Source organism: Rattus norvegicus, chromosome X, assembly GCF_021556685.1.
Source record: "Rattus norvegicus strain SHRSP/BbbUtx chromosome X, alternate assembly SHRSP_T2T, whole genome shotgun sequence".
NCBI classification, from domain to species: Eukaryota; Metazoa; Chordata; class Mammalia; order Rodentia; family Muridae; genus Rattus; species Rattus norvegicus.
The window spans coordinates 129183210-129206458 of NC_141554.1; the positions used below are offsets into that span (position 1 = coordinate 129183210).

Genomic DNA, 23249 nt, shown 5'->3' on the forward strand with positions numbered 1-23249 from the left:
CAATGGTGATCCACCAGGTAAGTGTTGGCACTGAATCTCGGTCCTCTGGAAAAGCAGCAAGTGCTCTGAAAAACTTGGACCATCGCCCCAGAGCTTAGTCTTCATAAAAAACCCTCAGCTGCCTTCTCTTTCTTTTCCTTAATTAAAACACATGTAACAGTCGCCCCAGTAGAAGATTGACTATTTGGGGAGCAGATTCAGCGACGAGAATAGAATGATGGTCACCTTGGAGGCTGATAAAATCAGATGAAGTATTAAATGGTGGCCCCAATTTTTTTAAAAAATAATAGATTTCTATTTTAACAGGACTTCTAATTACTTCTCTCTAAGGAGAAGCTAATCTCAGGTGTTGCGCCAGATGAGAATCACGCACCATTTTCTGGGATAGAGGAAGGAGGAGGCAAAGCCCTCACTTTTCGTGATTCTCAAATTGGACCCTATGTAGCTCTGAATTATGCTTACACTTTACCATCCATGTCTGTCAAAACGACACTGAATTTCAAGTGTTTCTTTTCCCTGAGCACAAATGTAAAATGACTCTTCAGCTCTGCTTCAGTTTTCCTGTCTTGTTAAGACTTACATTTAGGAGCAGAAGAGATGGCTCAGAGGTTAAGAGCACTGGTTGCTCCTCCAGAGGACCTGGGTTTGATCCTGAGTATTGGCATGGTAATTCATGATCTCAAGTTCAGTACCAGGGGATCCAATGCCCTCTTCTGGTCACTACAAGCACCAGGAATGAATGTGGTGCATAGACAAAACACACATAAAATAAAATAATGCTTCTTTTAAAAAAAATAACTCATCTCCAGTCATGCTCTGTCAACAGAATAATCTTCAAACAGGAAAGGCAAATTCTTTAAAGGAGCTCTTGGTGAAATCATGGGCAAAAGATATAAACTGCCAGCCACTGGACAGGGGAAAGAGTTGTCTATGACCCACAGAAATGGACATGGAGAATGAACTCAGAAGCAAGAAGCAGGCATTCCACAGAACTCAAACTCGATCAAAAGACACATTAATATGGTATTTCACAAGGACTGCATGGAACCCAGGTACAGCCAAATCTATTACTAGTAGAAGTTAATCTCAAAACTAGAGTCAGCTTTTCAGCTATGCTGAGCTATTCCTCTATCTTGTTCTTACCCTGTTGAGCTGAGCAACAGTTTAGTAACATATCATGCAGTAGACATGAAGCCCAACAGTCATCCACCTGCATACAATTCCAGGAAAACAGAATATAGCATTGCATGGGGTGCTCTCTCCTGACCCTAAAGGCACTAGAAGAGTGTATATTTCACTTTTTTTTCATCTCATCCAGAAGAAAGTATTCATTCTTTGGTTATAGTGGTGGGTGACACTAAATATTAGTGACATCTGCCTCCAGATTTAAAAGTGAAAGGACACACCTTGCCTAACTAAGACAAGCCATTTACCCTCAGTGAAGGGAGCAGTCACTTAGAATTCTCTGTAAGCGAAGGGTGCTGGGTGTACCTGGAAGAGAATGGGGGACAAGAGACACGAAGAAGGACGCCAAGACAAGAGTCTGATCAAGGCGGCAATTTTATTTTTCCCCAAGGCTGAATTTATACCATAACATGGGTAATAGAGGGAGGGGGGAAGTGTGAAACATTTACACAGGCCAAGGACACAATATTCGTGTGGTCAGGGAATTGGCTGATGTTGACAGGATGTTAGAAAGGTCACAGGTTTGTCATATTATTAGTCAGCAGGAGAACTTTATCATATATTCTTATTTATCTTGACCACCAGATTTGTATTAGTCTTCTGCAGCTGGCTGGGGATTTTCCATGAACCCAGTCATGCTTAATTCTAACCATAATAATAACATCAACAATGGAGGGCTTCAAGGGCATTGCTCCCACCAATTCTCCAAAGGTGTTGTCAGGTGAGGGCAGAGGGAGGCATTAAAGGATCAGTTACTGTCCCAAACCTTACTGCACCATCCTAAAACACCCCCAATACTGGAGGATTTCAGGGCTTATTTAAATGAGGGAAGAGTCCCAAGATTTCTGATAACCATTGTCATTACAATCAAAGTCACCAGCAGGGTGATGAGAAGAGAAAAGCTGTCTTTCTCTCCTCACTGGAGGAGGGGGTGGGGGGGACTTTGATTCTTACCCTTGAAAGGCCTGCAGTCTTGGTGACAAAGTAGATAATCAAAAAGAACTCGCATCAATTCATGTCCAATTCTCTGCTCATAGAAAATGCCATAACGAAACCCAGAATAAAGACCTCTCCTTTGCCCTTTCCTTTGCATGTGCTCTTCCTAAGACAATCAAGGGAGTAAAACAAAAGGGTTGTTTCTGGGAGGCTATGAGTCTTAGCGACTGCGCAGTTAACACCAAGCACCTGTAAGCATCCAGCTCCTGAGAACCTCAGAAAGACCACTTTCCTGCCAATCTGCCCACCCACTGAGCAAAAGGGTTTTGCCTATCTGTTGAGCATGTTATTCTAGCCACAGAAATATAAAAGAACCTGTAATGAGAGCCTAGGAAATAATCCTCACCTCATGCCAGCAGCTTTGGCAAAATTACCCCCGCAGAGGCTTCATTGAGCTGCAGTCCTGTAGTCAAACAGTTGATTTGTAATTTTCTTAATAAATATTCATTAAACCTGAATAAGTCAGTTAAACTCTAGTGGCAGCTCACAAAAAGCTTAAATATAGGCAATATTAGTCTTCTCCCTTGGCCATGCAAAACTTGCCCAGAGAGACCTTAATCCCTCTCCAAATCTGGGCCAGCCTTCCAGGTTTTATATCTATTTATTTTTTTCCACACTTACTGTAGAACTTGCACCCCCCCCCGTTCTACTTCCTCTACTGCAACTGTATAATTTCTGCCTCCCAATTCTAAGAGAAATGTCCCTCACCTAGATTATCAATAAACGACAATCTGTATTAAATCACAAGATGTGGCAAGCTTTCGTCTATGAGTTAATCCAGCTCCCTGCCTGTTTTGGTTAACAGAGTTTTACTGAAACGCACTTACGGCAGCTTCATCATTGTACAAGACAGAGATGCCTACATGCGACACTACTGTTCACAACGTCTAAAGTACCTACTAGCCTGTTTGCTATAGAAGCCTCCCGATGCCTACTTGTTTCATTTGCTAGCCATTATCTTATTGGCTGTCCTTCCAGAATTTAGTGCTTAGAAACTGTGCATGGCAACAAAGTTACAGCACTTGGTAGCTGTGGCGTAAAACCTCAAATTCAAGGTCCTGGTGAGACCTTGTCTCCAGAAAAGCAAAAAAAATAAAAAATAAAAATCTGTAATTGTGGTGTCTTTTATGACATTTTCTATTCAGCATCAACTTGCTGGACTTAATAACCCAACCCAGATGTCTCCCATCGTTCTCATCTATTATTACATTAATGAAATTAAAAGTGAAGCTGGAATTTAATGTCATGTGTACCCAATAAAACTTTAGACTTTAGGTATTTCTTAATCTCTCCTATCTCTTCACTTATAGGACAGTACTCTTTTCCTGCTTTCCCTCCTACCCGGGTGCTGCTAATTTGCTATTAGGTCTAGTATCTCTTTTATTTTTATTTATTATTTTGTTTTGTGTGTGTTCATATGCATGTGTGTAAGGTGTTCACACATAGGTGCACATATATGGAAGCCAGACGTTGATGCCAGATATCTTCCTCAATTGCTTTCTTTTTTTATTTTATTTTGTTTTTAAATTGCGTTTTCTATTTACATTTTAAATGTTATCCCATTTCCCAGTTTCCCCTTCAGAAACTCGCTATCCCACCCCACCCCCCTGCTTCGATGAGGGTGCTCCCTCTTTTCCTGCTCCCTCTCCTGCCCACACCCTCCTACCTCCCTGCTCTGACATTCCCCTACACTGGATCATCAAACCTTGACAGAACATACACAGATGGAGCCATAGGTCCATCCCTATGTTCTCTTGGGGTGGTGGATTAGTCCCTGGGTCTGGTTGGTTGATATTGTGTTCTTCCTATGGGGTTGCAAACCCCCTCAATTACCTCAGTCCTTTCTCTAACTCCTCCATCGGGGACCCCTTTCTCAGTCCAATGGTTGGCTGTGAGCGTCCGCCTCTATAATTGTCAGGCCCTGGCAGAGTCTCTCAGGAGACAGCTATATCAGGCTCTTGTCAATTTGCACTTCTTGGCATCTGCAAAATCGTCTGGGTTTGATGGCTGTATATGGGCTGGATCCCCATGTGGGGCAGTCTCTGGATGGCCTTTCAGTCTCTGCTCCACACCTTTTCTCCGTGTTTCCTCCTGTATTTTTTCCTCAGTTGCTTTCTATTCTAAGGGAGATGCTCATTTGAATCCAGAGTTTAATGACTCACCTAGCCAGATTGCCCCGGGGATATTCTGACTCTGCCTACTGAGTGCTGAGATTATATGGGTTGTCATGCCTGGCATTTACATGGGCTATGTAAAACCTAGCTTAGTTCCTCATTTTTGCAAAACAAGCACTTTATTCACCAAGCCATCTACCCAGCTCTGGTCTTCTAGCTCTAAATGTCAGTGTTCTTGGGACTTCACAACAGTCCTCCTTCCAACTCTGAACATTCTTTCTGGGAAATACTCCACAGTTTCTATTTCCATCTCTCTTATGATGCCTCACAGATCTTTACTTCAAGTCTCCCTTAAGCTCCAACCCAGTCTATACAAATGTCCAATACCCCATTACTTGAATTATCCCATAAACTTATCAGACTCAATAATGCCAATGCAGAAACCATTGTGTGTTGGTATCCACACCCCACTGTGATTGGAGATCCTTCTAAAAGTAGCTATCTTGACTAAGGTCCTGTTAATGGGAGCTTAAATACAAGGAAAGAAAATCTATGGGACTTTAAAATGGGTAAATGTGACAATCTGAGGGAAACAACCTTTCACCCAAAAGCAGAACCCATAGGACAATGACAAGAGAAACCAAATGGGTCAATGTAACAACTTAGATAGCTAGAGGGTGGGGTGAAAAGTAAACACGATTTTTGAATCTTTGGAATTCCAGGTCCATAATGTGGTTGATGGTTAACATTGATTGTCAAAGTGACAATATCTGCAACAGCTAGGAGACAAGTCTCTAGGCATGCCTGTGAGGTATCACCTAGGTTAGGTTGACTGAGGTGGAAAGAACTACCCTAACCTCCAAAACAACAAAACAGAAGCAAGTGAGCTGAGTGTAAGTATTCATCACACCCTACTTTCTGACGACAGACACGAGTATGACCATATGTAAGACTATCTGCCTCAAATTTCTAGCACCATGGCATTCCCACTATGAAGGACCATACCTTCCAACTATGGGAGGAAGAAGAAAACTTCTTTAAGTTTCTTCATTCATGTATATTGTCACAGCAACAAGTAGCTAATAAATACAGTTGCATTTATGTAGACCAAAACTAAGGAGGGCTATCATAAAAGAAAGATGTGTAAGCCCCAAGAAACAAGAACCACATATTATGCTAACAAGGACTCCAAACAATTGATGGAAACAGAGTAATTCATAAATATTGCGCCTTTTTCAGGGAGATGTTAGATTAAAACTGAATAGAATCACCAAATAAATGATAGGTAAGAAGAGTTACTTTATCTGCATTCATGTTTTAGGTAACTTATGTATTATAATTGTTATGTATGTTCAGAGTGATTTTACACAACTCTTTCTTGACAAATCTTTTCTGATACTTTACTATTTGTGTCCTGTCCAAAATTCAAATGTTTAGCCCTAAACTCTACTGTAACTGTATATTGAGATTTAACTTTAGGAAGTATCTTAGTTAGGGTTTTGCTGCTGTGAACAGACACCATGACCAAGGAAACGCATATAAAGGACATTTAATTGGGACTGGCTTACAGTTGCAGAGGTTCAGTCCATTATCATCATGGTGGGAAGCACGGCAGCATCCAGGCAAACATGAGTCTCTAAAAGGAGCTGAGTGCTCTACATCTTGGTTCAAAGGCAGCCATGAGACTGTTCTATGGGGTAGCTAGGAGGAGGATCTCTTCTGCATTGGGTAGAGTTTGACCATAGGACCTCAAAGCCCATCCTCACAGTGATGCACTTCTTCCAACAAGGCCATACATCCTAATAGTGCCACTTCCAATGAGCCAAGCATATTCAAACCACCACAGGAAGCAAAGTTGAATGAGGTCATAATGCTGAGGTCATAATCTGATAGGATCCATGTGTCTATATGTATGCATAAAAGAAAGGCCATAAACACACTGTGGGAAGGTAGCCATCTACAGGAGAGAAAAAGATGCCTCACCAGAACCAAACCATGCTGGCAAACAGCTCCAGTCCAGTAAGAAAATACATTTCTGTTGTTTAAGCCCTTAGTCTCTAGTATTTTATGGCACTCCAAGATTTTTTCTTTTTTTCTTTTTTAATAATTGGACCAAAATATATATAAAAGTGAGGCTTCTAGAAAAAATGTCTATTCTTCCCTATCTTGAATCTCTCCTCAAACTTGACCCTGGCCTCCGCCTGGCCTTACATTTCAAAGCTAGGTATCTAAACACATCTTTGTAGACAACAGTTTTGTCCAAGGGAATATCCACAGAGTACCTTGTGGGCATGAGGTGGTTATTGATCTTGGCTCTCTTGGAGATTTTCTTCTTGCCCATTGCAGATGTCACTTTTTGGGGATAGCGGTCAATTCCAGTCACCAGGGCATGGCTGTAAGGGTGATCTGAGATGCCGTCCATCATCAATGATCATGATATGGCTTTTCATCCAGAGTAGCATCCAGCCAGGACCAGCACCACTTTCCTGGTTTTCTTGAACTTGCCCATTTTGACATCAAGCAGTCAGCACCCAACAGACAACTAAAACCTGAGCTCCTAGATTATTTGAAGTAGGAAGACCCACTCTAAATCTGGGCCACACCTCCTAGTAGCAACACAGATCAAAGGACATAGAAGAAAGAAACTGGTTTTTCTGTGTTTGCCCTCACTCTTGTTGGCAAGTTTGTCTGTCTTGTTTACTATTAAATTCAGTTTTGTGAAGATTGTGATATAGACTGAAGACCAGGAGCTCATCTCCAAGAGTCACTGTTGGAACCCTATGAGCACCCTCCCTAAATGATGTCCCAAACTACTGTGCTGTATCTCAGTTACAAACTGATTCAGGCAACACTCAGATTTGAAAACCCAATCTCATTTGGATAATTGACCTACAGCACCGTGGGTGAGAAATATAAATTCCATTATAAACAAATTAAGTTTTTACAGAGTGGTACTAGGCTCAGTGCATAGAGGGAAGATAGTTACACCCCCTTCTTAACCCTCTTCTAGAAAAGAATTATCATTCAGATATAAAGAGTTTAGTAGCTGACAGACTCCATCAGTTAGCACCTTCATAATCTGCTTCAGCTTTTGAACCCAGGTCACATTTCGTGAGTCAGCTCACTGAGAAAATTGCAATGATCAAAGTCACACTGTCTAGGGACTTTGGAGGTAGGTTAATTCCAGCTAGTGACTTAACAAAGCAGTAGTTCAAGATCCTGGGCCTTTCCAATCAACATGGGAAAAGCTCTGCTTCACTTAGGAAGACTTGGCCTGGTTCATATCATAATTCTATGGCTTCCCCCTGTTCCATCCTGCTTGTCCTTCTTTATTATTCATGTTTTGTCCCTAATAATCCTTTCTCTCTCCTTGTACCTCTTTTTCAGACTGACAGTTGGGATGAGAACCAGCCTAAGAAAGGAGAGCACAAGATGGGGCTTCAAGACTTGATTCATGTGCATACTGCTGGGAGTGATGACCCGGGTCACATTGGAAGATTGTGTATGCACATAAGCAATCCCTGGCATGTGACAGCAGCCCAAACATTAAGACATTTGTCACGTTTCAGATAAAATATTCTAGTAGGGAGAGTACATTCTGGAAGAATGATTCAAATATTTTAAGTCCATATAAATGACATTATAAAAATAAAGAAAATGGAATTTCATGCTTGTAATGTATTCAGTTATACTGACACCATACAGAAATTTAAAAGCAGAATACAAATAGCAACTAAAAACCAAGTGTAGCCAGGCATGGTGGCACATGCCTTTGATCCCAGTGCTCAGGAGGCAAAGGCAGGCAGATCTCTATGAGTTGGAGTCCAGCATGGTCTTCAAAGCAAGTCCAGGACAGCCAGTGCTATTATACAGAGAAACTCTATCTTGGAAAAAAAGTATAAAACATAAAGTCTCTTTAATAGCTCACAAAGAAGTCTGCATTTAATGTAATGGGTGATCATAAAAAGCTGAAGATCAAATACAAGACTGGAGCATTAGAGTGACTAAACTTCAATGCTCAACAGAAGGAGGTTAATTATGCCAAAGCTGAGGTCCTACTATAAAAATATGAAAAAAAAACCTACAGGATCCTGGCATGTGTAATGGTGACACATAATACCAAAATTCTGACTCCTTTGTCTTCTATAAAACTTCTGAACCTATAAAAATGGTGGCCAACACTTCCTACTATATGAGCCAGCACTTCCTCCATATAAGGAGATAGAACAAGAAGATTCTTCTACAGAGCGACAATGCCTATAACCACCACAAATTTTTCCAAAAGCAAGCATTAAAATCCCCAAGGAACTAGATGGTCTTAGATGAATATTCCAGCAGGAATCAGATGTACCTGTAGGACAAGGTACTGAAGGTACTGCAAAAGGTGAGCTTTATCATAAGCCTAAGTTAGAGGGACACAGTACTTACTTCAGCATAGACCTCAAAGGCCAGTGTAACTCAGTGCTAGAGTGGCTCCTATTCTTGTGGAAAGCCAGTGGCCCACTTTAAGTTGTATTGAAATTCCTGGGTTGTAGGGGTGGGGTTGGGGGTGGAGCTCTACCCTCTCAGAAGAGGAGGGGAAGGGGAAGGACTGTGTGAGGGAGGACCAGTAGTAGGAGTGGCACTGATCAGGATGTGAGGTGAAAAAATAAATAAAGGAAAAAAGAAAATTCTGGGTTGCTATGGAAGATGGAAGAGAAAGGGATTAAAAAGCTAAGGGAAACATATATGATGGAGCTAATATTTTACTAAATCCAGAAGACACACTATGTATGTATGTTGTATTGAAGGACCCTAGTTCTTACTAAAGTGTAAGAGCTATTAAGAGGCTTGGCCTGGTACAAAGTAGGTAGGTTATAGGATTCCTGTGAAGGACCATAGGGGTTTTTGCCAGCTTTACACCCACTGCCTCAGGTCAAGATTAGGCGAAGTACCAGCTTCTCAACCTCAGGTCAAGGCTAGGCCAAGTTGCATTCTCCACCCACAGTTCTTAGGAGGAGCAGGGACATTCTTGAAAAACTGCAGAATGTACTGATAATAACCTGACCCTCTGGTCCCAGATAGTTTGAATGCATGTCCTATGCTTGCTAGCCAATAGATTCAAAGGTCTATATGCTTATCCAATAAGTTTAAACTGTAACCTTGCTGATGTAACCTGCACTTCTAAAAAGTATAAAAACTGCTTGTTATAGTCATTCAGGGTTGCCTTCTAGTCATTCACCACAAGTGGCTGATTGAAGTCTACCCCCAAAGTGCCGGAAAATAAAACTCTTGAGTTTGCATCGAACTCTGTTCTCCTGTCTCACTTGGGGGGTCTCCTGGTAGTTAAGACTCACTTTGAGCCTTACAGTATAAGAGGATCTAGAGAGTCATGTTTCACCAGGGACATGAGGAACACTTGAGGACCACGCCTTTGGAATCACCACCAGATTCAGCAGTGATGGTCCTCTACAAGCCAAAGTTGATGTTAGGAGAAATGGCTCTTTGGTCTGTTAGTAGATATGGCCATGATCTCCAATCCTTTCCATCACTAACAATAAGAGACAAGTGGTAACAACAGGATGCCAGGGGTTATAATTAATGACTCTTTTAAATAAAAGAAAGAGAAGCTTCAATTAGCATGTTCACCAAATGGACCTGATCTGTGAAGAGTTAGAGATAGTGCCCAGCAGCCAAAATAGCAGCCCCAAGCATATTGCTAGAGACACTGCTCTAGCCCACAGTATAGAAAACTAAGTAGGCCCCAAAAGAAGAAAAGGCTATGCAGCAGATCCCAACTGCATGCAAATAGCCCATAGTTTACTGCTTCACCAAGCTGTATTAAGATCTGCTTTTGTTGCCCTGCCTAGAACAAATACACATCTGCTCATGTCTTTACCGGAAAAGGCACGTTGAAAGACCCTAGGGGTTTTCACCAGCCTTACACACACCTGCTTCAGGACAAGGCTAGGCAAGGTTCCAGCTTCTGGCCTTTTGTAAATTTTTTGTAGCAGCTTTTCTGACTTTGGTCAGATGAGCTATCCAGATAGCTTTTAGAATTTTTACTAGCAGAGAAAGCTGTCTCAACCTGAGAGTTTTTAGAAGAGCAAGAAAAAGCTGTCTAGAGCAGAACAGAACACACACACACACACACACACACACACACACACACACACACAGAGAGAGAGAGAGAGAGAGAGAGAGAGAGAGAGAAGGAACCCCAGAAGATTTATTTTCTCCCAGAATAAGTAGAGAAGTTAAGCATTACAACACAAGGTATGAACTGTGTTAGATCTGAAATATCGACTTAAATCCCTCTTCAAGAAAGGACTTAGTCTCCGAGTTAAGGGGAGTTAATTATCTGACAACCACTGCAGTTCCTAGCCAATGTTTGGAAAGGTTAAGTGTCAAACTGTGTCCAACTTGTGTGGGAATTTCCCAGTAGGAATCTACTCTAGAATTCCTTATTGAACTAGAAGAAATGCTTCAGATCTATGTCAAGACTGAGGTCTCTCTCCCTGCTCAGTCTTAATTCATTCTCTGTCACGGTGTCACCCTGCCCCCAATAAATCAATAAATTCAATAAATCAATAAACCTCATGGGGACCATTAGAGGATAACTTGTCCTTCTAATATAGGCTCAAATTTGCTCTCGCTCTGGGGATCTACACATGTACATGTCACAACACATATAAAGGTCAAGGGGCAACCTGGGGTATTAGTCTTTGCTTTTCCCTTTGCTTGAGACAAGTTCTCTTCCTTTTTGCTTTGAGTTGAACCATGAGTGTCTAGGGATGCTCTTGTATCTGCACTCTCATCTCCCTGTGATTACAGATATATCCTACCTGTTTAATTCTATGTAGATTCCGATTATGTGAACTCAGTCATTAGGTTTGCAATGGCAAGCCATTTATCAAGTAAGACTTGTTTTACAGCCCCTTAAGTATTCACTTTTAAAAGATAGTTCTTGACAAGCATAAGTGGTACATATTTGAAATACCAGTACTCAGAAGACTAAGCAGGAGGAATCACAAGTTTTAAGCTATCTTGGGCTATTATTCAGTGAGTGCAATGCCAGCCTCAGGTACACAGTAAGAACCTCTCTCAAAAAGTAAAATAAGTAAATAAGTACATTAAAATAGGCTCATTTCCCACTAGGCAGCTTGAGAAAGAACCTGGAGAGATCACAGTCACATTTAGACTTGACAGTTCACCTCATCTCTACCTGGTGACATGCCCCTTGGTAACAGGCTAGCACGATATCTGTACACTAACCTATCAGGGGATGTGACAGTCTGAATGGGTTTCTGAGGAGCTTTTAAAGGAGTGGGTTGTCCAGAGGATACTGAGCCAGAAAGATGAGTTATGAGGTTAGGAGAGCCAGATGTATACTTGTGAACAAGGAGAAAACCCAGGCAAAGGTCAGGGCAGTTCTGTGGGAGTACTCAATAGGTTTAATGCTCCGGTAAAACAATTGCACCCTTTGGTATGGAGATCAGTCTTAGGTTGCTAGACCTCTAATCTTTCTGCTACAGCGTCACCAAGAACAAAGCTTCTTTGCTTATCTGGGACAGGTGGCCAAGCTTGATCAATTAGCATACCCCAGGACCAGTGCTAGCTCCAATAGCACTTCCTAAAGCACAATTAGTCCCACTTCCAGGCAGTTTGCTGGTGTTGAGGGATGGAGCCTACAACTGGGATTGCTGTCAGACCACAGTTCCTTTCAGCTGGCTCACAACTCGGCCAGTTTCCACTGAGATTCCAGCTCAGTAAACTCTTACACATTGTATGAACCCACTCCCTAATAGTTTCCTTAAACCCTCCTCTGGTCTTGCTCCAGGAACAGGGTTATTTTGTCCCTGCCATGGTGAGTCAGTCTTGACATTTCAGTGTCTAGAATCTTGCTATCTAGGGGGCCTGAAAAATTTTCCAAGCCTATGAATCTATACTGCGCAAAAGCCAAGGGCAGATATGAAGAGCTGAACTAACTCTCTCTCTCTCTCTCTCTCTCTCTCTCTCTCTCTCTCTCTCTCTCTCTCTCTCTCTCACACACACACACACACACACACACACACACTTGTGCTCTTGTATTCTTTTTCTCTCTCTTTCTGAAAAACAATTCTTGTTAACCAAACCAGGTTTTGTAGCCCTCATTTCCTTTTGCTTCTGGAACCCTAAAAAAAAATCCTATTCTAGAACTTTAGTCTCCCCCAAAAGAGCACTTGCTATATCCTTGATCGTATCTCCTATCCCCTTTTCTCACTATACTCTTCCTCCCATGGAGAAGATCCATAGCAGAAGCCTTTATAATCCCTCTGCATCTCCTTTTCAGTGCAAAGGGTCCTTAGGTTAAACTCCATGATTAGCTTAGGCCAGGTCTTCTTTATAAGATAAAGAACGGGATAAAGGAATTTAGAAAATCTCTTTCTGTCTTAATACAGTCATCCTTTCAGAGTTATTTTCTTGCTTTGGCCTTAAAAATCCCATTTTAGAAATGAGAAATGCAATACTATTTTTTCCTTTCCAGGGCTTGCTAAAGTCCTGTAAATCTTAATAGTACCCTCTGCCCACCACCCTTGGGTGTACAGATACCTTGCACTAGAAAGAAGGGCATATATCTGGAAAGGTAAAAGACTAAAGTACATTAATACATCTTAGAAAGAAAAATGATTATGTCTACTACAGTACTTCCCTTCATCTAAACCTGGCAAGTCCTGAAACCTGCTCCTTTTAATATGCTATAAGGAAGAGATTTGATTCGATGGCAACTTACAAATTTAATTATCACAAGCCTATGATACTCTTCCAAATGAAGAAACTGAAGCACAGACAAGTGAAGAAAGTTTCTAAGAGCAACTCTTTAAGCGTCAGGGCACTTTAGTATGACCATCTTGCTGAGATCGTACTGCAATGACTAATAGAAACTCTCTGAACCCGCAAACAGCCTCATTTCCAGAGGCAACAGAGGCAATAGCATTCTTTACTAAACTCTAAAATTGACAGAGATTTTAGTGAAAAGCAAGAGTCCTCAGAAATAGATTAAGAACTAAGGACAGCCCACGAGCTTTCCCCTGCTCAAAACTCCTGGTTCTTACCCAACCTCTCATATTATGAGCCACAACTCAGTGCTGAGCATTTCATTGTACAAATACAATATTCCAAGACGATATCAGGGAAGTAATATAAAATTCCTTCTTTATGCTTTTGAGACATCTCTTGCAGTACAAGTTGACTTTGAACTCCAGATCCTCCTCCTTCTATCTTTCAAATGCTGAATAAAAATAAGCCCTATGACACCCAGCTCAGTTTGCAAGTCGTAATGTGACATTTCTCTCTTCTGTTTTCTTTGGTGGGATTTATACTTCAGAAGTAAATATGAAAAATACATATCACATATGGTGATTTACAATTATTAAAATTAAATAAGACAAAATCTTGGGCATTCACATTCATTTTCTTATTTGGAAGAAGCATCCCATTCCACTGATTACAATAGAAATAAGTTTGGAATAATGATTGTGATATTCCATTAAACTAATGGATGCGATCCCATAAGTCATTTTTATGGATACAATATAAAATACTGTATTAATTCCAAACAGAATACATTTGCTGTTTATTCTGGGAAAACAGATTACTACGTGTAATGCCAACAGTCATTACTCCCTGGTGTTATTTACCTGAACCCAATTTCCCAGCTAATACCAACACTAGGTATATGATGAATAATGCGCTGTGTGAAATGTACACCATGCAACAACACTCCTTATTCATATGTATGTGCCTAATCAGATTATTTGTATTTCTTCCCTGACCCCATCTCCTTCCTATTACTTTTAATTTAATATACACCTAGAGGAAGTATGTCACAGGTGGGAGAAGGAAGTCCAAAACGAGCAGCCTAGTTTTGAAATTATTTCTCGTAGAGATGTAAATGAGTATACACATAATCACCATCCATCCCAATGCACGAAGTTCCTGCCAGCCAGAAATGGTCCCAATCCACATGCAGAAGGGACCCACTCTTCTGATTTGTATTCTCACAGATTAGCTTTAAAATAAGTAAATATTTTTTCATGTAAATCGGTGCCTTGCAAGCCCCTAGATTGAGAAGGGGAGTGATTTGTCAGTAATGCTAAAACTTCTCAGTCAAAGCACAGGCAGTCCTAATAGCGAGGTGTAAAATAATAGCGTCCCAGTTTTCAAGAGGATAATGATGTCATCAGACATTGGTCAAAGCTGGAGAGATGACTGAATACTTAAGACCATTTGTGTCTCTGGTAGAGGACCTAGGTTTGCTTCCTAGTACCCACTTTGGTTGGATTATATCTGTCTGTAACTCCAGCTCCAAGGCATTCAATGCTCTCTGAGCTTCCTGGGATACCTGCACGCAAGCGCTGCTCATAAACTCACATAGGCACACACACACACACACACACACATAAGTATAAATAAGAAAATGAACAAAAAATAAATAAGTCAATCTTTTACAAACTATCCAAATACCTGAACTGGCTCCTTCAGAGTTCCTGGGCTTTCTTTGACTTATTATTCTCCCTCATACCTTACTTGGCCTCCCCAGATACTGTCTCTCACACCAAACTATGAGCTAAGGCCTGCTGCCAGGGGCTTCTGAGAGCCCATAGTTTACATCCCTCCCTAAGTATATATACTCAATTGGCAGCTTAAAGGGTGCCACAGTAACAGTATTGCATCAAGACAGGTGTGACAGCACACATCTTTAATCCCAGCGCTCAGGATTTTTAGGTTTTAGTTTGGATCTTTTTGTTTGTTTGTTTGTTTTTTATCTTGGGGCATTTGTATATGTGTGTGTGCACACATGTGGGTATATACAAGCTGTAGGGCTTCTGTGGAAGTCAGAAGACAGAAAAAAGTCAGAGTGTCAGTCTTCATCTTTCTTCCAGCTTGTTTGATTCAGTCTTGCTGTTCAGAGTTAAACTCACCAGGTTAGGTGGCCCACAGCTTCCAGTAATTGACTTATCTCTTCCTCCTATCTCACTGTAGGAGCACTTGGATTATAGATGTGTGCTACTGTGTCTGGCTTTACATGAATTCTGGCAGCCTACACCCTGGTCTTCAAACTTGCCTGAGAGACAGAATACTTCATGAAAGGGTAAGAGTATGGTGGGCCTGGGAGAAGTTAGGAAGAGTGGATATGAGGATGATCAAATTTTATTTTGCATATGTATTAATGTCTCAAAACGTTTATTTCAAGGTTTTTGGAAGATATATTTTTTCTTTATTATTTTTTAATATTTTATTTTAATCTCTGGTTTGATTTTTTTTCTTTGTTTGCCTGTTTGTTTGTTTTCTTCACAGACAAGTTGGGCAAGTGGGGTGATGGGGAATACCCAGCAGGAGTTGAAGACAGGGAAACTGTGATTAGAATACATTGCATGAAAAAGTTATTTCCAGCTAGGTGGTGGCAGTGCAAACCTGTGATCCCATCATTTTGGAGGCAGAGACACATGGATCTCTGAGTTCAAGGCCAGCCTGGTCTACAGAATGAACTCTATGACAGCCAGGACTACACGGAAAAACCCTGTCTCTAAAAAAAATTATTCCCAAAACAAAAAAGAAAAATCTTATTGACTTCATTATTTACTTCACCTTATGACACAGGTTTCTAGGAGCTTCAGTCTATAGACGAACCCCATGCTTCATGCATGTGACACTTTTTTCCAAACTGGACAGTAAGACAGCTGAGGCCTTAAATGCATCTACTTTCCATAAATTCCCCACCATACCTAGCACAGTGTTAGGTCTAGAGCATGTGTCATGGTAACAGTTTGTTGTTACCTTTGTCATTTCCTCTGTTTTCTGATTGTTATTGACTGAGTTACACCACATACTCTCTAATCTACCTTTAAACTATGCAAACCACCTCTATCAGCTGCACAGTCAAACAAAAGAAAAAAATCACTGTCAGAAAAACTAACAATTAATTCAAATACACAGTATTTCTGGAGTGTAGTGCAGTCATTTGACAGAACATTTGAACATGGTAATAAGTGACATTTAATTTAAATTTCATGAGCCCATAGAAAAAATATCTCTAAAGTAAATCCTTACTTGAAGGAGGTTCTAGAAAAGAAAATTAAATTAGATACATATATAATGCTATGGTCTGACACCCTAACCCTGAGAATAGCTGTAACCATTTTGTTACATACCAGCTATTTCATATCGCTGCTGTAATATGCCTGCCAGTCACTGACACAAAGTGACTTGCCTCACAGCAGGGTAGTGCTGACCACATTCCCCATTATGTTCGGTATGTTATGAGGTTTGCTAATCTTAAGAAATTCCATAAAGCTTTAGGTAGGACCCATCAAGTCAAAGGTCAATATGAACTGTTGGGTCTAAATATCTTGAGTCAGAGCTGATCATTGGGCAGTACTTCCTGCACTTGAGTATGAGTTCATTGTGGTCTTTGTGGTTCTTTTTCCTTCATAAGCCCTCAGTCTGAACTATGTCTCTGGTCTGACAAGTATTACAGTGGGCGATCAATAAGCCATCCCTGTCTGACTGAGATTGGTGTTCATGTGGTTTGTGGAATGACTCCTAGCCCACATCATATAAAAAATCTCTGATACAAATAGAACTGTGGTACCAAAGAAAAACGACAATAGATTAAGGAAGGAGGCACTACGTCCCACTCAGAGTATCTGAGGTAGAGGAGCAAACAATCAAAGTGGAAAAGCACAAGCAACACCTACCAGGAATAGCAGGTGGCTGGGGGAAGAGGAATAATTTAAAATGAAGAAAAAAGTACAGGTCACATAAAAGGTTATCAACATTTTGCTTAGGAGTTGGAGTTTTACCTTCATCATTGAATTATGCAAAGTGTACCCAGAATATTCTGCAATAAAACCTGCAAAATAAGTAGCTCAAAGCAAGATTCATTTTGGATTCATGTTATAGCGCCATGGTGAATAGTCTGAGAATCCCTTATTCTTGGACCCTGGCCAACAAAGTGGCCACCATCTAGAGAGACAGACACTGGGGCAATTTTTACATTAATCGTTAAAGTTTATCTCAGTGGTTCTCAACGTTCCTAATGCTATAACTCTTTATCATGTTATGGTGACCAACCATAAAATTATTTTCAATACTACTTCATAACTATAATTTTTCTATTATAATTAATCATAATATAAATATCTGTGTTTTCTGATGATCTTAGGTGATCTCTATGAAAAGGCTGTTCGACCCCAGGGTTACGACCCACAGGTGGAGAACCACTGCTCTATCTTAAGAATCATATATCCCTTCTGCCTATAGTTCACTGACTGTAGCATGTCATATGATCACGCCTAACTTCTTCAAGTAGGAGAGAAGTATGATTCTATCATGTGCCTAAAGAGTAGAGAACCACATATATGTATATTTTTGAGATTAGAATGTAATTATAGCCCCTTCCCTTTCCTCCCTCCACACCTTCCAATACACACCTGTCCTATCTTCTTCAAATTAATGCTCTCTATTTTCATTATTGCTGTAAATGCATACACATATGTGTATACATTTAATAGTCCAAAATGGTGACTACCAGACCCTTCAGGAAAACAATATGTATGCTCACATATAAATTTCAGAAAGATCTTAGTGGTATACATAGGATAGTCTGAGTGGGACTCTTCCTGGAAAAAGAAAGGATACCTGGTCAGACTGAAATAATATTCTGGAAGAGGGATGGTCATGAATTAGAATGTATAGAAGAAATATTTAAGGAGAATCAAACAGATTGAATCAACAAGTTGTAAAAGTCAGAATAAGGATAAGGAAAGCTCCTGCAATCACACATAGGTGATGGGCTGAAATTGTGACAGTAGCCAGAGCAACCAGGATGAGGCGAGGACACAGAAGGGTTAATGAACTTTCCTTCTTAAGCATAACTGACAATTGAGTTTAGTTACTGGGTGTTGATTATTGATAGTTAGTGAAGGATAGTAAATGGTAGGTATATGTCTCAGTTAGGGTTTCCATTGCTGTGAAAAGACACCATGACCAAGGCAACTCTTATAAAGGACAACATTTAGTTAGGGTTGGCTTACAGGTTCAGAGGTTCAGTCCATTACCATCATGGTAGGAAGCATGGCAGCGTGCATGAGTTCTATATCTTGATCAAAAGGCAGGAGACTCTTCTTGTGCACTGGGTGGATCTTGAGCATAGAATCACAAAAGCCCACCCCCACAGTGCTAGACTTCCTCCAACAAGGCCACGCCCACTCCAACAAGACCACACCTCCTGGTAGTGCTACTTCCCCATGGGTCAAGTATAATCAAACCACCACAGTTTGCATGCTGAAATTCAGTAACAGATAAGGTAGGGAGTTGTACAATTTTAGCCAGAATCATAAAGGTAATAGAAACCATTTTTTGAGACAGAGTCTCATTTAGTCAAAGCTGTTCTCAAAGTTGCCATGTAGCCATGGAAAATCTTGAACTTGTGATCTGCCCACCTCTACCTCCTTCATACTGGAATCAGAGATACGCACTACCATGTCTGATGTTACATGGTGTTAGGGATGGAGCCCCCAGGGCTTCCTGCATGCTTGGTAAACACTCTACCAACTGAATTACACTACATTCCTACCTTCTGATTAATTTAAATATCTCCCAGCTGATGATTCAAGCACACGGGCAAGTACAAACTGAGAAAACCATGTGATAGACAAAGGCTAAAGGCAGCTAACCAACCAATATGTGTCTGTAATTGATGAGAAACAAGAGCAGAGGGATAGTCTTGCTAATGAAAATTTCCATTGTCATAATTTGTGATTTTTTTTAACAATTCACAACTGGTTAAATAAAGTCAAACTGGGATTCTCTCTCTCTCTCTCTCTCTCTCTCTCTCTCTCTCTCTCTCTCTCTCTCTCTCTCTCTCTCTCTCTTCCATTTTCAAATTCCAATTTAACTTTTCTGATTTACTCCCTGCCACTTAGTGGCATTGTTCTACCATTAACTATGACCATTTAAATACCAAATTTAAAGAAGTATTCCTCTTTCTCCACATCCTCGCCAGCATCTGCTGTCACCTGAGTTTTTGATCTTAGCCATTCTCACTGGTGTGAGGTGAAATCTCAGGGTTGTTTTGATTTGCATTTCCCTTATGACTAAAGATGTTGAACATTTCTTTAGGTGTTTCTCAGCCATTCGGCATTCCTCAGCTGTGAATTCTTTGTTTAGCTCTGAACCCCATTTTTTAATAGGGTTATTTGTTTCCCTGTGGTCTAACTTCTTGAGTTCTTTGTATATTTTGGATATAAGGCCTCTATCTGTTGTAGGATTGGTAAAGATCTTTTCCCAATCTGTTGGTTGCCGTTTTGTCCTAACCACAGTGTCCTTTGCCTTACAGAAGCTTTGCAGTTTTATGAGATCCCATTTGTCGATTCTTGATCTTAGAGCATAAGCCATTGGTGTTTTGTTCAGGAAATTTTTTCGAGGATGTGGAGAAAGAGGAACACTCCTCCATTGTTGGTGGGATTGCAGACTGGTAAAACCATTCTGGAAATCAGTCTGGAGGTTCCTCAGAAAATTGGACATTGAACTGCCTGAGGATCCAGATATACCTCTCTTGGGCATATACCCAAAAGATGCCTCAACATATAAAAGAGACACATGCTCCACTATGTTCATCGCAGCCTTATTTATAATAGCCAGAAAATGGAAAGAACCCAGATGCCCTTCAACAGAGGAATGGATACAGAAAATGTGGTACATCTACACAATGGAATATTACTCAGCTATCAAAAACAACGAGTTTATGAAATTCGTAGGCAAATGGTTGGAACTGGAAAATATCATCCTGAGTGAGCTAACCCAATCACAGAAAGACATACATGGTATGCACTCATTGATAAGTGGCTATTAGCCCAAATGCTTGAATTACTCTAGATCCCTAGAACAAATGAAACTCAAGACGGATGATCAAAATGTGAATGCTTCACTCCTTCTTTAAATGAGGAAAAAGAATACCCTTAGCAGGGAAGGGAGAGGCAAAAATTAAAACAGAGACTGAAGGAACACCCATTCAGAGCCTGCCCCACAGGTGGCCCATACATATACAGCCACCCAATTGGACAAGATGGATGAAGCAAAGAAGTGCAGACCGACAGGAGCCGGATGTAGATCGCTCCTGAGAGACACAGCCAGAATACAGCAAATACAGAGGCGAATGCCAGCAGCAAACCACTGAACTGAGAATAGGTCCCCCGTTGAAGGAATCAGAGAAAGAACTGGAAGAGCTTGAAGGGGCTCGAGACCCCAAAAGTACAACAATGTCAAGCAACCAGAGCTTCCAGGGACTAAGCCACTACCTAAATACTATACATGGACTGACCCTGGACTCTGACCCCATAGGTAGCAATGAATATCCTAGTAAGAGCACCAGTGGAAGGGGAAGCCCTGGGTCCTGCTAAGACTGAACCCCCAGTGAACTAGACTATGGGGGGAGGGCGGCAATGGGGGAAGGGTTGGGAGGGGGACACCCAGAAGGAAGGGGAGGGGGGAGGGGGATGTTTGCCTGGAAACCGGGAAAGGGAATAACACTTGAAATGTATATAAGAAATACTCAAGTTAATAAAAAAAATAATAATAATAAAAAAATTAAAAAAAAAGAAGTACCTAAAAGTCAGAAATCGTGTTTGTGACTTCAAAATCTAGTCTTAGTGAGAGAAATGTTCAACTTCAGAGAACTGGAGGCCTATTTCAATGGCTGTCTCATCCAGCATGCCTCCAGAAACTTAGACCTGAATGGGATGGAGAGGGAATGAAGAAAAAACAGACTAATGCAGTGACAGAAAGCTGAGGGTTTTGCTCTTTCAGCTGGAGAAAATGGAGTATCTTGGAAGCTTGATATGTTTATTATACAGAGCTAAACAAGGAAGAAAGGTAATTGCATACAGCTGGACAAGGAGCCATGGGTATTACATAGGGATAAACAAGAATACAAAGTTTATAATATACAACCAGATCAAGGACACATAGTTAGCTAATCTCTTTCAATAAGTCTCTGTGAGGTAACAGTCTTCAGGCTGTAAATATTTGGGAGGAGAAAGCTAAGGTGGATGTTTTCTGCACACCATCGGCATTCGTGCCTAGACCCAAGGAAGGCTTTGTCATTTCCCTCTGAACCTCACCCACATATCCTGCCCTCGTGAAAAGCTTTGTCATTTTCTTCAATGGTCTGAGGCTCTGGGGTCTTGACATAGCCATGCCCATGTCAAAGGCAAACATCCACTCCAGACTTCACTTGGGTCTTCCTCTGCTCCCTACAGATGGCTACAGTGAAGGCATCTGAGACATTAGCTCAAGTTTATCAGAATGGGATGAAATGCTACAGAGTGGAGGCCTGCAACGTTGAGGCTGCCTACATGAAGGACTTTAAATGCAACCATCATCTCCAAGATTTACATGAATGAAAGCTCCATTTCACTTTATTGTTTGGGATTTTCAGCATCAAAATGTGAAAATTAAAAGAAAAATGAAATGAAATGAAAATGGGTCCCAGGGGCATTCATGCTTACAAGAGTTCTACAGCCACACTGTGGACAAGAGGCAACCCATGGTTTGCAGACACTGAGGCAAAATAAAGCAGCTAAGTGGTGTACATGCTACACTAACATTTATTTATTTGGCACCAAATTTTCAAATTTTATGTGTGACTATAAAATACTTTGCAATAAATAAATAAGAAAATTTTCTACATGTTGCCAATACATTAGAGAAAGTGGTAGAAAAGGTAGAGGAAAATATTATCAAAGATGAGAAACTATAACTGATAGATGTGTGCATTACTATAACTGAAAGATATGTGCATTCAGAGTCAGAAACATACTCAACACTGTAACCAACCTTTTGAGGTTTTGCTAGGAACTAAGAAGCACATTATGCAATTCATGTATCGTATCATTAGCCCTTCAACTTCCTTTGAAGTAGGTTTGTAGAAGTTGCCTTGGGTGCTTATGTGACCTTCTGTGATTGCCCCTGTATTGCTGAACTTGGAACCTTGAAATCCCATGGCTCCAATCTCTCATCCCAACTACTTTCTAACATTAGCCAATAGGTTATCATTGCTTGTGGTAAATAAGTACAAGATAAGGGAGTCATCCTGTGCTTCTGCAGTAGCACCATGTACTGTACCATCCCTGCATCACTTGAATGAAGCCTACTAGATATGGTGGATGATCTATTTGGTGTGTTCTTGTATTCATTCTGCAAGTGTTTTATTATTTTTACATATTGTTTATAAGGAAAATTGGTCGGTAGTTTGGTTTATTTTTTGAGTCTTTATGCTGTGTGATTTGGGTATAAGGGTAACTTTGACCTCATAAAATGAATTAGACAATGTTCCTTCTATTCCTCTTTTGTGGAATAATCTGAGGAGTATTGGTGTTAGTTAAAGTTAGACTTCTTTGAAAGTCTAGTAGAATTCTGCACTAAACGATTTGGCCTTGAGCTTTTTTGTTTGGAAGATTTTTTTTTTGTCTTTTTTTTTTCCAGAGCTGGGGACCGAACCCAGGGCCTTGCGCTTGCTAGCAAGCTCTCTACCACTGAGCTAAATCCCCAACCCCTCATTTGAAAGACTTTTAATTACTGCTTCTATTTCACTAATGCTTATAGGTTTGTTTAAATTGTCTATCTCATCTTGATTTATCATTGGTATCTATCAAGAAAACGATCCATTTCTTGGGTAAAGCACAGGTTTTTAAGGTATGACTCTCTGGATTTCTTCAGTGACCATTGTTGTGTCCCCCTTTTCATTGTTATCTCCACCTTTTAGGTTTTTGTTTTCTGCATAAGGTTTTGTCTATCTTGTTGATTTTCTCAGAGATCCAACTCTTTGTTTCATTAATTTTTGTATTGTTCTATTTGTTTCAATTTTATTGATTTTGTCCATCAGTTCGATTATTTACTGCCATCTACTTGTCTTGGCTGAGCTTATTTCTT

General features: G+C 40.6%; 1 long non-coding RNA gene and 1 pseudogene across 1 annotated transcript; one reads left to right on the forward strand and one right to left on the reverse strand.

Moving 5' to 3' along the window:
• The first annotated feature begins 6215 nt into the window (after window positions 1-6215).
• LOC134484131 (uncharacterized) lies at window positions 6216-7963 on the forward strand. Its single transcript, XR_015647040.1, has 2 exons — window positions 6216-6314; window positions 7683-7963. It is a non-coding gene; the product is annotated as an uncharacterized LOC134484131 (long non-coding RNA).
• Window positions 6434-6804, reverse strand: LOC147998359 (large ribosomal subunit protein eL27 pseudogene; annotated as a pseudogene).
• Window positions 7964-23249: the final 15286 nt, after the last annotated feature.